Here is a 15840-nt window from a genome sequence, read left to right on the forward strand (position 1 = left end):
ATGTAAACTCTGCTCCAACTTCGAGCTTATTATTTTGTGACAATTTCATGTAATCTTGCTATTGTTTTGATAATGAAGATGGAATCCTTTTTGAGCTAGCACTGAGTTACCTCAGAGGGCTGAAGCTCTCGGGTTAGGGCCCAATATAAGTAACCAAGATCCTATTCACTTTTATTTTTATGTTTTATTTCAGTTTGTAGATTAGGTTGTTGTTAGATGCATTTCTTTTATGGTTAAGAATAAGTTGCTTTTGATGATTTAGTGGTTTGCTTCCATTTGTGATTTCTTTAGCAGGTTAAGCAGTGATAAAGAGAATATTAAAAAGGCTATCAACAGTGCCTTGGCATCTCTTCCTCCCTTTGGGACCATGATTTGAGGCAAAGACCCTCTTGCTGCCCCAAAAACAAAGATTTTCCTCATTCATAGGACTTCTAGTGTTTGCAGCTTTTTAGTAAGTTAATAGTCCAGTTATGCTTTGCTTCAGATCTTCTTCATCATGCTCACTTCCTGATTTGCAATAGTCTTCTTTCATGCTTTCCTTTCCTACATCATTTCTCAATATTTCCTTTCATAGATCATAGTTTAGACTAGTTTGATGCAAAACTCTATTTTCCTTAGATACACTCATTTAATTGCTTGTTTGATCTTATTGGTTGACTGTCAATTCCTTTGTAGCAGATCTCTTCTAGCAGTAGGCCAACTTATTAGCCATCAAATCCTCCATCTGATCCATGCCTTATTGGTCTCCCAAGTCTCACCTCAATTCTGCCTTAGTTCCCTGCATTTTTCCTAAAACTTCTTCCTCTCTCGTTGAGCAAATCCAATCATCTTTCTCTCTCCTGGTGGTTCATGGTAGACCATAGGCACCCTAACACCTCATTCCAACCTTCATATACCTTTCTCACCCACTCTCATGCCCTCAAAACAATGAAAACTACTCTCGGCCTCCTATAGTTGCCTTGTTTTCCTCCTGTAGATTTCCTATGTCCTCCTGTAGATTTTCCTATAGGCTTTCTTTTGAAGGTTGAGTGTGGGAAAAGCCTCCAGAAGGTCACCTAAGGTCTCCTAGGACCCATCCACACCATTGTACTTCCTCTCAAGTCCCAAAACCACCCTCCTATGCCACCTATTCGCTACCACATTCACACCCGTGCATGTCAAATTCACATAAAAATATATAAAAATCCAAAAAGATATTTTTTTCTTATTTACTTCCAGAAATAGCTTAGTTAGATGTTGTTTACTTCCTTGACTGGGTAATGGCATTCCTTTCATGGTTTTCATAGTGCTTTCTGAAAAAGTTGGATTAGTAGGTTAAGTAGGGTTTACTAGGTTTTCTTTACATTTCAGTCTTTCTCCTTTCTGCGGTTAGGATAGCATCTATAGAGTAATATTTCTTTCCTTTAATCACATATAGAGCTTCTTCTGGAATCCATAGAAGTTTTCTTGAGCTCCTAGTGATCTTGCATCGGCTAACCAAGTGACAACATGTAGTGAGAACTAGTACTTGTGCATACATCATCGACGCTTCCAAGTTTGTTACGAATTACTGGGTTGATAAGAGTAAAGTAGGAAGCCAAGGAGTTTGTAGCATTATTGTTGTAATACTAGTGCTCACCAGGGAATAGGTGGCGTTGGAGGGTGGTTTTGGGACTTGAGAGGATGTAGGATGGTGTGGATGGGTCCTAGGAGGTCTCAAGTGGCCTTTCGGAGGCTTTTCCCACACTCGGCCTTCAAAAGAAATCCTACAGGAAAGTCTATAGGAGGACACAGGAAATCTACAAGAGGAAAACATGGCAACTACACGAGGTCTACAAGAGGAGGCCGAGAGCAATTTTCACTATTTTGAGGGTGTGAAAGTGGGTGAGAAAGGTGGATGAAAGTTGGAATGAGGTGTTAGGGCACCTATGGTCTACCATGAACCACTAGGAGAGATAAAGATGATTGGATTTGCTCAAGGAGAGAGGAAGAGTTTTAGGAAAAATGCATGGAACTAAGGTAGAATTGAGCTGAGACTTGGAAGACCAATAGGGCATGGATCAAATGGAGGATGTGATGGCTAATAAGCTAGCCTACTACTAGAAGAGATCTATTGCAAAGGAACTGACAGTCAACCAATAAGATCAAACAAGCAATGAAATGAGTACATCTAGGGAAAACAGAGTTTTGCATCAAACTAGTCTAAACTAGTGTGCAGAAGCCGAGTAGAGGTCGCAGCTAAGTGCACGGACCCATGCAGCTGAGTGCACAGGGTGATTTCGACTTTGTAACCTTGAAGAAATAATAATAAAGAGATGTTGATTCCAATTACTGTGTATATGCTTTTGTAGTACTTTCTATGCAATTATATTTTTTAGTGTATCGCACGCACTTATATGAATATTGAACATATTGTTAAATATCACTAAAGACCTACCCAAATAGGTTAAGTAGTCAGATAATATCGGGTTAATAAGGAACTTTGGTAATAACATGGATCACACCACGAACGAGATTTTGCAAGGATAGCATCTCGAGTTGCGAAGTTCTGATAGGTGCGCAACGTGCACGCAGGGTCAAACCACGGACCACTGAACCTCATCAGAGATCTCTAGGGTGTGGAAACCTATTTCTAGCACCCTCCCATACTACTTCGGGTGAGACCTTAGTCTGTGCCCCATGGGTTGTTGCCGAAAGGGCCAGTAGTACCGGGATTTGTTTGGCTAAATCACCTCAAAACCTGGGTCAGCCCAACTAAGCCAACAAATGGTTCCATAGTCGGGACCGGGAGTTGCATAAGGGATGTCTGATGTCATGTTACCGGAATCCGACAAGGAAAGAAATTGAAAAGTGGTTGGATAGAAAAATTGACAAGTTTGCGGCACGGGAAAATAAGAATCCATGAATATCTAAGGAACAATGGTTGGAGTGCTACTTATATATGGAAATCCACAAAATTTTCTTTACATCCTTTCCTTCTGAGTTGTATGAGTGGATCTCGAAGCTAGCAAACAGTCAAGGAAGGTGTAGGCTCGACAAACCGATCATGTGAACTCCAGAATTAGTACGTAGACTAGAAGCATCAGAGGATAAGATCGTGCGTGTTGTGGATCATTGGCTCGATCAGATTATAGGAGGGTTCATCACTGAGTTTGTGGTGGACACATCGGTTAGCTATAGTGAGGCAAAGTGACACTTCCTCAGAGGACCACGAGGTAAGTATATTAAATCATTAAACCCGTGGATTAAGATGTTATTGTGTGAAAATCAGATTATGTGAATAAATTAATGTTTGGGACTACGCGAAGTGGGAAGGTCTACAGAAACAAAGGTAGCAAAGAAGTAGAAACTAGTCCTTTGATTTCACCCTCGTGATGATTCAAGGCGAGATTCCCTGGGAACTGGATCAGAGGCTGAAGGGGATGATTCGCAAAGCCAATATGACCTTGATAGATGCCCAGCATTACACATGGTTTATAGCGTCCTTGACACTGCATCTAAGAATGACACTGTAATAGCAGAAGTTATCCACCTAGGCTGAAGCATTAGAGATTGCAATGAGACTGCATGAGACCCCTATACAAGATCTTGATTTGGGAGTTCAACAAATCCACACACCGCTGAAAAATTTATGCCTAGAAAGGTAGAGCTTAAAACAGGATAGGACGACTAACCCAAAGGTGCACGAGGAAGTATGGTGCATCAAATGTAAGGGACAGGGACATGACAAGGATCATTGTCCCATTTTCACAAACTATTTGGCGGTAAGAGGGACGATGACATTGAGACAAGAGGCACAAGTAGGGTTGAGCACGGCGCCTGCATTATAGTGCATGATCTGTCAGATAGGAGGAAAACATGCTAAGGACAATTGTCATCTACTGCAGAAGTACACGCAGACGTCCCAACAATTGCTTTGTAATTTTTGCAGGTCGGCAGGTCATGACGAGCGCACATGCAGAAGCTATGAACTAATGATGGACCAAACCCCTACTTACAGGGTACAGGCTGAAACATGAGCCCTTGATCAAAATACAAGACTAGTGCATGCTGGATTTTAGGGCTGTGGATGGAGTCGAGGAGGAATGGGACTAGGAAGGGGTCATGGACAACTAATTTGTTATAATTGCAGAGGGCCGAGGAATTATGCCCACAATTGTATGAATCCGATGAGGAAATCATGTTTGTACTATGCTTAGTTTGATCGTGAGGCAGAAGACTGCCCCACAATGATAGCGAGGCTACACAAAAAAGGGGTACTCCAGCCTCCCCCAACTCAAGATCTATAAATGATGAGGTTTGAGCCACGTGAAGAGGACCTGAATGTGAAAATTGTGCTTGGAAGCAGTATCATAATAGGCGATGACAAAGGTAAGTAGCCTAAAGAAAGTGCGTGGGTTCGCAAGGCTCCTGCAAAGGAACCTGGACTCGATTTGGGACGCACGAAGGAGAAATTTATGGAAGCTAAGAAGAGCTTCATGAAGGCCTCCACTTCAGGTAGTAAGGATCAACAATACCCAGAGATGGATCCTTTAATGCTCACTATCTTTTTGGAGACATGTATGAAGCTACTGCATGATAGCAGGGTTGTGAAAGGACTGCAGGAACTTATCACTAGGTGCGCGAGATCAGGAGAATCGTGCGTGGTCCGAAAACTTGGAAAGCATGTGCTGTGCACAGGAAGGGAAATGAGGTTGACTGCACAAATCGAAGAATATGAAATGGATTAAGTAATTCTAGATCTGGGATCAGACGCGAATGTACTACCAAAACAAACATGGGAATGCATGGGCAGGACCGCATTGCAGTGGTTTCCTATTTAGTTACGAATGGCGAACCAATAGAAGATCTTACCCATGGGGAGACTGAAAGGAGTAACGGTCGATATTGAAGGCACGAGTGCTTTGGCAGATTTCAAAGTGATAGAAATTGTCGATGATAGAAATCCCTATCCTACGCTATTGGGCATTGACTAGGCCACAGATATGAATAGAGTCATAAACCTAAAGAAGCGCAAAACGATTTTTGAGAAAAAATCGCTCCGCGTAGTAGTATCGCTAGATCCTACAGAAGGAAAATGATATACAGAACTAGTGTGCAATGACGACAGTGATGACGATCTCGATTTTATCTATAAGACAACCATGCGAGAATAGGATTGAGTGAATCCGATAGCAGATGGTAGGATTTCGTGGGAGCACGACAACTCTTGCACCTCGAATTCGGATGAGGAAGTAGAACGATGGTAGAACTGGTTACACGAGGTAACCACGCTAAAATTCAATATGATGATAAGGTCATTATGCTGTATCGCAACAGAAGCAAGGGATCTACCCAAATATGACAGATTGACTTCAATAGAAGAATTCCTGAACAACTTTGAAAATGAAGTACCAGAACAACAATGGTTTCATGCTTTGAATGGGCACTGCATGCTACGCCCGCAAGGTGGTGGGGTATGCACCAGCAAAGTTTTAGGGATTGGCACAACTACAGAAGGACGATGCTTATACGCTTTGGGAAACCCTGGCCCCTGATGAGAGCCGAGTTTGAGGGGTGAAACAACTTGTGCACCCACCTTTCTAGATGGATATAGACATATGGTACGCAGCCCACACGCACACACACCGCTCTTGTAATTGCAAATAAGTGAGAGCATGTTAGGCAAAGCACACCAAGGATTATCCACGGAGAAGCATTAGACAAGGTGTGCGAAGCACTGAGCAAAGTTCACCAAGTAAGACGTAGTAACTGGGACCTGCACGTACCAACGATTCGATGGGAACATAGGACCCTGTGTAACACCTTAACCGCGACAATGATTCCAGGGTTGTGAAAGAAAGTAATGACTGTCATCTTTGAGGTGCATGACAAGATGGACCCCCACATGATAACACCTGTAGGTGTGACAATGCACGAAGCCCATGATGAAGAAAACACACATCTACGTGAAGCAGAACATAGAAGACTTCAGAAAGAAATTCGACAGGGAAACTATAGACTTCACGAGCTTGAATTAGAATGGGTACAGTTAGGGAAGAAAGGAATTTTAATGGATGTAGAGAGGTCAAGAGGCTCGAAAACAAAATAAATGGATCATTTCTTGTCAACAGAACTAGGATAGCAAGGCAAGTTGCATACAATCATTCGAACAATCTAGAAGACAATCACCGAGAATTAGTTAGTCTGCTACCATGGCTAGGTCCGCATATCACCAAACATAGTAGCCAAGAGGACACACTATGTAAAGAAGAGCATGTGATTTCGACTGCCACAAGGAAAAATGGAGATTTTCCGTGAACTATACTGAAGGGCTAAATGGAGACCCACACAAGTGGTGCGACCACCTGACTAGCCATACGAAGCATAACTTTAGCGCTCCAGGCAGTTGAAAGGAAGCACGAGACTATAAAATATTCTACCAAATGGTTGCACGCTCTGGAAAGCGCGTGCAATGACAGGATCTCACGAGGTTTGCGACCGTGCACATAGGGCAATGCTGCGACGTGGGTAGGCTGGGAAGTGACTATTAGTGTCACTGTTCATGACAGGATGTGAGATTTGAGGACAAATAGAGTGGGCGATGGGAATTTAAGACGCGAATTATGGGCAAGACTTGCGAAAATTTGTTGCCAAGAAAGCATTGATGGCCCAAAATTGGGGGGAATGATCGAATTTGAATTCAAAATGCACTATAAAACTGCAGGGGCTAGCCACGAGACAACACTTGTTCACTTGATATTTGATCAGTTGAATAGAGCATAGAGTGTTGAGCGTCGAGTGATATTTGAGCCCCTAAGTTCGTGAGAGACCACATATAGTGCAGGAAAAATGGCGGCTACCAGGAGAGGTTTGGGCTTTGAAGAAGGAATCGCTAACGAGGCTGCACAGAACCCTGTGGTACACGTTGTTCCCGAAGGTATTTGGGTTGTGCCAAAAATCCATAAAACCCCCCGAACACCGAGGCCGAAGAAAGTTAAGCAGGCAATAGGACCAGTTCGCATGTCCCCAAGGAATCCACAGTTTCGTAAGCTATCAATGGAGGAAAAGGGAAAAGCTATCACCATTAAGTCAGATGAAGAGGAGGAGGACTTACAGGCTCTGATTGCCAAGGTTGAGGAAGGAGTGGACATAGAGGAATATATCCAAGCGTTGCGCTCTGCAGTGAAATTTCCCGAGTATATCCCTATGTGGAAAGAGAAAACTAGGATACCAAAGGATCTGGATGCAACAAAGAGTGCACTCTAGACCCCGCTCTTCCCTGATGGAATTGTGTTTGAGGGCTCACACCTAGGACGCGTGCCCATGCTGAAGTTTGACGATTAGGACCTCGTAGATAGCGAGAAGTTCCCACACTTAGAGACAATGAGCCTAATGAAACAGAATCTGGAGGGGCTAGTAATAACACTAGAGCCACGAAAATGGTTGCTCGGTGTGGAGAAGGCTAAGTTTCTACATCTATTGTGGATACCACACTTTCACTGTGTGCCCATCACTATTTTCATCATCAGGCAACTGCTTTGCCTAGTGCATGATGGGTACTTATGGCTAGAAGAGCCTATTCCCATCATGGTGGATCTCATCCACAGAATTTCTCGATTTCCCTGTAAGGGAAAGGACCCCACAACAATAGTAGGACAAAGTAGTGATTTGGCTCTCGCAGAAGCCATGAAGGCCAAATATAAGCTTAAAAAGAAAAGGAGGGTTATGCCATCACCAGTATCAAAGATAAGGGGGTGCACGTAGCCACCCAACTCCTCGATGGCAAGGTAATGAGAAAATGTCGCGCCGATGAAGTACCAGCACTGATGATTGCATTGGCTGAACAATGCGCGGAGGGGGTCTAGTTCAACTGGGTTGAGTTCCTCCGTGAAGAATTTTTTATCAACTACAAGGAAGCCCAAGAGTAGGGTAAGACCCTCCACTACGCATGGTTGCTCTTGTCCATATTACTAGTCACAGGTGAACTACCAGAGGACATTCAGTTCCTAGACATTGAGCATGACATGCCAGAGGCCATGAAGTACGCATCGCTCTAGGCTACCAAGGACGCGAAGCAGATTCGTGATACAAAGGTTTTCTGGGTGCTCATGGAAGTGAGCATCTGCATGTGGATCAATAAGAGGCCACACCTATCCTCCACAGTGCACAACAGTCTGCAGAGTTTTGCAGCCTTCAAAGTAGACATGCACAATATCTACATCAGGGCATGGAAAGATCCGGCATAGGAGTCTACCATGCTCCCATTGATCGCCATTGATGATGTAATTTTTATAGTGTTAGAGACATGGCCTCCCGAGTGGTGCACCGCAAATTTAGCAGAATTGGAAAAGGTGGTAGCATAGAAAAGAAAGGAGGAAGCCAAGCTACGCATCACACAGTTAGCCGAGAAGCGACGCAATGAAAAAGTGGCAGAAGAGGTAAGGGAAGTGTTAACTCTGCTATACAAAATGATCAAAAATAGATTCAAAATACTCTCTAAGGCTGCAAACACGCTTAAATGCATGTCAAAGGATCCGTGGAAGCTGTTAAAATCCCCAAGTTTTGATTAAAAACCTTCCACCGAATGAAAAATTTGCAGAGGAAAGCCCTTGGAAGGGCAGAAATACACTATCGAGAGGCACAATTACTCTAAAATCATGAAAAACTTAAGATGCATGCATAACAGTTCAATTCACGACAGCCGTTCGATCTGGCCGATCAACGGTCCATATCGCGTCGGCATATTGCAGTCGGAGCAGGCGAGCAGCGGCAGCGACAAAGGAGACCTCGCCGATGAGCGATCGTCGATATCGCATCGATGGGTCATAATGGAGGACTTACAAAGAGGTCTGGGCCTTTATATTATGTGATCACCAATATCACATCGGCGTATCATATCGGTGCTTTTAAAAGGGTCGATGGATATGGTGATCGGCGATTTCATGAGGACCGTCGATCGCATATCCAGATCAATGGCCAAGATCATGTTGCAATATCGCTATCGGGATAGCCAAAGGGACAGGGCCTCCACATATGACATGCATCCAACCCGATGGGCCAGCACGATAGCGTTATTAATTATTTTTCATAAATTTCGGGTCCACAGTAATATCGCATCGGCGTTTTCAAATGGGGCGGGACCTTTCGCTCAGATATCTTTGTGATGTGATAAGCTGGACCCGTCGGGTATATATTCTCTATCGCATAAAATTTCAGGTCCATGCTCAGGCCATTTTCAATGAATTTTGCACATTTTCATAGTATGTATGAAATATAAGGGAGGCCTTATTCAAGCACCGATAACAATGAAGCCTGGACCCGAAAGGGTCCGGGAAGTGAAATACATTTATTTTCAAGTCCACCAAAGGCAGATTTCCGTGTTTTTCAGCATTTTTTACTTATTTTCAAGTATATGGAGAAACAGAGGATCGACCGGCTATCATATGCATTGTGACCCGAAAGGCGGACCCGATAGAGAAAATAGGCATGAATGAATCTTTTAGAGTCCAAATTCAAGCAATGTTGGGTGGGAAGGAGCAATTTGGCAGCGCATCAATCATGATGAGCCATTTTAATGATCAAAGACTTCATTCAATACACAGTATGGCCAAGGAAGAAGCAGGACATCGCCGATTAATTCAAAGCATTCAATGGTTATGGGCTTCACCCATATTTCACTCCACCTGCCCAAGGAGGACTGCAGAGCACCAGAGAGGGAAAAATCTATTTAAAACATAGTCAGATTTGTATCAGAGGCCCATTTCTGAGTATAAATGTGGTTGGTGGCCATTTATGGGCTCCCCCATGCATTGTTTAGCAGAGATATTTTGTAATGAGACACCATATATACTCAGAACACAAATGTAGTCAGTTTGATGAGTGTTTGATGAATGAGAGCTTATTGTAGCCTTTTAACCTCTAGAGACTATAAATGCTATTAAACCTACAGCTTTTGGTCTTGATTTCCACTAATACAAGCTTCTTTTGCTATCGCCTGCTTACTTCTCACTTCTTCTATGTTCCAGGTTCTGCCTGCTTGCATGTATTGATGTGCTATAAATGTTTAACATCAGAGGGGCTGTCATCCCACCTCCGTGTCACAATTTAGTGTCACAATTTAGTGGTTTATTGATCTTGCTTGCAGATTGCTATTTTTTAAATAATTGAGAGCTGTCATCCTCTTTGTGTATTGAGTAATAGTCTTGCATACCTTCAAACTGGTTGCAGCTAGCCATCATAGGGCCCTGTGCATTTTCTGGTGCAATCAGTCTTCTCCATCATCACTTTTACCTTAAACTGTGAGTAGTTGGTGGTTGAAAGCCTTGTAGTTTGGGGGTCTTCACCCATGTCTTGGGATAATCATAGTAGGAGTGGTTATATGGCTTAAATGTGTTGCATATCTCCCATTTATCCATCATTTTATCCAACAAAACTGTTGAATTTTTAATGTTCCTGAGCATCACTGATATACAACCTAGGTGAGTTTCTTGGGGTGATAACATTAATTGGCGTCGTTGCCGGGGAGAGAGGAGAATCGGAGCTCAAGTTTCCCTGGGAGAACGACATAGTTTCAAGCTTTGATGACAAAAAAGGTTTGAACACAGCATTGGTTGTAATCATCTGTTTGGCGACTCCATTGGTGGAAGACCATCCTTGGTGACTCCACATTGAAATTCTAGCTCAGTTTGTGAGGCATACTAGAAGAAATCCTCAGAAATCTCCAGCTGAACCATTGCTTGACCTTGAGAAAGTTGTTAAATCGAAGAAATCATCAAAGAAAGGGGCATCAAGATCAGGTAAGCCTAAAAACTCTGATTTATCTCTGAAAAATGAGTTTATAGCTGAAGAATCACAGCTTAAAGATTTGGAGCCCAGCGTTGTTAATAAAGAAGTTCCTTCAGAGATTAGTTCGGCCCCTTGTGCAGTTAGTTCCCCTTTGAGTCTCAGTCCAAAGAAAGCTTCCCATATTGTCCAGCACATCCAAATATCTATGCCATCCATTGCATTATCTCCTACTGCTCCATCTGTTAGTATTCCTCCACATATTCCAAATATGGCAGGACAACAAGCACCCACTAGGATTGAGAGGATTGTTGCTACTAGATATGGACCTTTGGTATTGCCTGTGCCTCTAAATCCTATTCCTGTGGGAGAATATCAAAAATATATGCCTAAATTTACTGGAACAAAGGGAGTGACAGCTGAAGAACATCTTGAATCATTTTACAGTTATGCTAATAACTTAGATATAAGTGAGAATGATGTATGGATGAGAGTTTTTGTCCAGAGCCTTGATGGAGAGGCTAGGAAGTGGTTTAGAGGGTTACCCCAGGGATCTATAACAGACATTGAAGCATTAGATGATGCATTTTTGAAGCAATGGGGAGATAAGAAGGAAATATTATATTATCATACTGAGTTTGGAAACTTGAAAAGAGAAAAGGGTGAGTCTTTGCCTGACTTCAATAAGAGATTTAATAAGATGTATAGTAAAATACCAGCTGAGGTAAAGCCTACCCCCACCACCGCCAAACTCACATATGCTAATGCTTTTGACCCTGATTTCTGCTTATTGTTGAGAGAAAGACGATGTGCTACCTTGAATGATATGCAAGAAGCAGCCCTGGAGGTGGAATCCAATATTATGGCAGCAGAGAAGTTGAAGAGTCAAGTTGATAGAAGAAGGCTGAGAGGTGAGACTTCCTCTTCCCCTGCCTCAACTTCAGAGCCTAAGTTAGACAAAATGACTAAGATGATAGAGTCATTGGCTGCTGAAATCTCTAAGCTTAAGGTTGAGCAGACTTCAGGGAAAACAAGGCAGCAAAATACATTTGTTCCAAGAAATCCAAACCCATTCAGAAAAGCAAATGATCAGCTACAAATTATGCAAAGGGGTGAAGAAGCAAAAGAGGATCATAAGGTTAAAGCTCCCTTTCAAAATGCAGTCATGGAAGGGGAAAATTTTGAAGAATAGGAGGATGAAATTCACTACATGGAAGATAAGGGCAGCGCTACGTTTTTAACGTTGGCCGAATATGAAGAGTCATTGCTGCAAGAGCAAAACAGTCAGAGCTGGGACAGTGGTGCTGTTCTGCAATCTGGTGAGCAACAGCAAAAATATAATCTAAGATCCAATGCAAAGAATGCCAAAGAGAATGTTGCACAAGAAGCTGCTGCCCAAATAGCTCCACAGAATACTAGGCAAAGAAGACCAGTAGCTGATCATGTCACCCTCAAAACCCCAGTTCAAGAGGTAAAAGCTACTGATAAAGTATTCTCTTCTTTCAGTTTTGAATCAGAAGTTCAGAAATTGAAAGTAGTTGTGCCTCTGGCCGAGTTGGTAAAGAGTGAACTATTTAGAAAACCCATCCTTGAAGCCCTTGAACTGGAGTCTAAACAAACCTCCATTGACTCTGTCAATTTGCAAGATGACAAGCCTACTATTGTGCTCAGCCCCATGATTGAAACGGCTGATAATAGTTCTCCATCTTTCTATGTTTCATTGACTATCCATGATAAAGTCCTCCACAATTTCCTGCTAGACAGAGGGGCCAGCCACAATCTAATGCCTAAAACTGTCATGGAAGAGCTAGGCCTTGATATCGCTAGACCTTATCATGATTTATTCTCTTTTGATTCAAGGAAGGTAAAATGCCTTGGATTGATTAAGGATCTAGCCATTACCTTAACCCAGCTGCCCATGAAGAGTATGATGATGGATATAGTGGTGGCAGATGTCCCTCCAAATTTTGGTATGCTGTTGTCTAGAGGGTGGATTAAGAGACTAGGAGGGACATTATAGAATGATCTATCTTATGCAATTGTCCCAGTATTTGGAGGAGAAAGCAGGAGGTTATATAGAGAAGCACAGCTGGCATATATCATTAGTGATGAGAAGAATCCTACAAACCATCCCATATATGCAGTGGACACTGATTTTGGAGCATGCGTTCTTCAAATCGAAGAATCTCAGAAGGCGTCATTGTAGATCAGGAAAAAATCAGATCAGGCTGAGCATGGTATAGGAGGACAAATTTGGGAGATGTTCTTTGATGGAGCTTGTACCAAAGAGACTGCAGGAGCAGGGGTGGTGTTAATATCTCCACAGCAAGAAAGAGTTGAATTGTCTCTGAAGCTGGTTTTTCAAGTCACAAGCAACATAGAAGAATATGAAGCACTGTTATTGGGCCTTCATGCAGCTAAAGACAGAGGAATAAAAAGGCTGAAGGTATTTGGAGATGCTGATCTGATAATTCAGCAAGTAAATAAAACATTCCAAGCAATGCATTCGAGGCTAAGAGCATACAGAGATGAGGTATGGAGAGTCAAAGATTCCTTTGATTTTTTCTGCATTTCATACATTCCTAGAGCCCAAAATCATCTTTCCGACTCCCTTGTTGTTTCAGATAGTTTGTTCATCCCTCCATCGCCTCCCAAACTAGTTTATGATATTCAAATGAAGTATAGACCTTCCTTACCTGATAATGTCCACCATTGGAAGGTTTTTGATGATGATGATGAGTTAAATAAGTTCCTTCAAGTCATTGATGAGTTCTCCAAAATGCAAATTGACCAAAATAATGATGCTTTATTAGAGGATTCCAGTTCCCAGCTTAGAAATAAGATTGGCAAGAATAGCATAGCTCAGCTCCCTAGCAACCATATTCCTAAGGGTCTAATTCATCTTGAGAGATTGTTTGACCACAATGATGTGCCTTACAAAGCTGCCCAAAAAGAAGACCAATCTGCAGTTTGTAAGCATAATATAGGAAGCCAAGGTCAGCCCAAATTTATAAATATATCTACTAATCTATCAGCTGATCAGAATGTCGAATACTGCAATTTAATGAGGAAATTTTCTGATGTGTTCGCTTGGGAGTACAGTGATCTGAAAACATATGACATGAATATAATTCAGCATAAAATTCCGCTTGAGAAAGACACTATTCCTTTCAAACAAAAGCTGAGAAAAATGAATCCTATGCTCCTTCCTCTGGTTGAGAAAGAAATAAAAAAGTTTCTGGCTGCTAAGATTATAGTGCCTCTCAGATATTCTAAATGGGTGGCCAATCTGGTTGTTGTGAGGAAGAAGAATGGTGAAATCAGATTGTGTGTTTATTTCAGGAATCTAAATAAATGTTCCAAAAAGGATGATTATCCTCTGCAAAAATGGAGTATTTGCTACAACAAGTCTCAGGTGCCAAAGTAATGTCTTTTATAGATGGATTTTCAGGCTTTAATCAGATTGTTGTGCACCCAGATGATCAATAGAAGACTACATTTACCACTCCCTGGGGCACATTCATGTATGCCAAAATGCCATTTGGGCTGATGAATGCTGGAGCCACATTTCAGCGAGCTATGGATATAGCTTTTGTGGGAGATAAGGAAACATTTGTGCTAATCTACCTTGATGACATAACAGTCTATTCCAGCAACCATCATGATCATTTACAGCATTTAAAAAGGGTGTTTTTGAAGTGCAGGAGGTTTGGAATTTCAGTTAATCCCAAGAAATCCCAATTTGCTTTGGAAGAAGGCAAACTATTGGGGCATGTAGTGTCTGCTGCAGGTGTTCAAATTGACCCAGAAAGAGTCAAAACAATTCAGGCTTTGACTCTCCCGAGATCAAAGAAAGATGTGCACTCTTTTCTTGGCAAAATTAACTTTGTAAGGAGGTTTATTCCCAATTTTACAGAGCTGGTTAAGCACTTAACCTCCATGTTGAAAAAGGGAGCAGAAGTGAAATGGACTGATGCAACGAGGGAATCTTTTGAGTCCATTAAGAAGGCTATTATGGAAGCTCCTACTTTAATAAGCCCTGACTATAGCAAGGAGTTTCACTTGTTTTCATTTGCCTCTAAGGATACCATTGCAGTTGTTCTGTTGCAGCAAGATAAAGTAGGTCAAGAGCATCCAGTGGCTTTTTTCAGCAGGAATCTGAGGGATGTTGAACTAAGGTATGATATCATTGAAAAGCAGGCATATGCTCTTATCAAATCTTTGAAAGCTTTCAGAGTGTATATCTTGCATTCCAAAATAGTTGCATATGTGCCTTCTGCTGCAATAAAGGATGTCTTAACGCAAACTGATACTGATGGAAAAAGAGCGAAATGGATTGCAAAAATGATAGAATTCAACATAGAGCTGAAGCCCACCAAGCTGGTAAGAGGTCAGGGGCTTGCCAAGTTATTGGCTAAACAAAATTGCATATCTTTGGACATTGATTTCTTGTTCACTGTGGCAAAAAATGGTCATATTGAAGAGCATGAAACAGCTGAATTGGAGAGTAAATAGCCAATCGCCGAGAACCTAGCTTCATGTAGTTGGTATGTTGCAATAATTAGTTTCCTTCTAAAGCTAGAAGTCCCTGCAGAATTTTCTCAAAGTCAAGCAAGAACCTTAAAGCTCAAGGCAATGAAATATTGCATCAATGATAGCTTGCTCTACTGGAGGGATCCATCTGGAGTGTTTTTAAGATGCCTGGACAAAGAACATTCAATAGAGGTTATGCAGCAATTCCATGACAGCATGTGTGGAGGACATCATTATTGGAGAACTACAGCCCATAAGATTCTCAGAGCTGGGTACTATTAGCACTCTTTATTTTCTGATGCATTTGCTTTTGTGAAATCTTGTGACAAGTGCCAAAGGTTTGAAGATAAGCAGCAACAAAATTCCCTGCCCCTAAAGCCAATAATTGCAAAGGGAACTTTTCAGCAGTGGGGCTTGGATTTCATTGGTGAAATCAACCCACACTCTAGTGGCCAGCACAGGTGGATATTAGTTGCCACTGATTATTTTACAAAATGGATTGAAGCAATCCCAACAAGGAAGGTTGATCATAATTTGGTCATGAAATTCTTATCCGAAAACATT

Source organism: Pinus tabuliformis, chromosome 1_1, assembly GCF_031772625.1.
Source record: "Pinus tabuliformis cultivar Carrire ecotype Pingquan chromosome 1_1, CPIR1, whole genome shotgun sequence".
NCBI lineage: Eukaryota > Viridiplantae > Streptophyta > Pinopsida > Pinales > Pinaceae > Pinus > Pinus tabuliformis.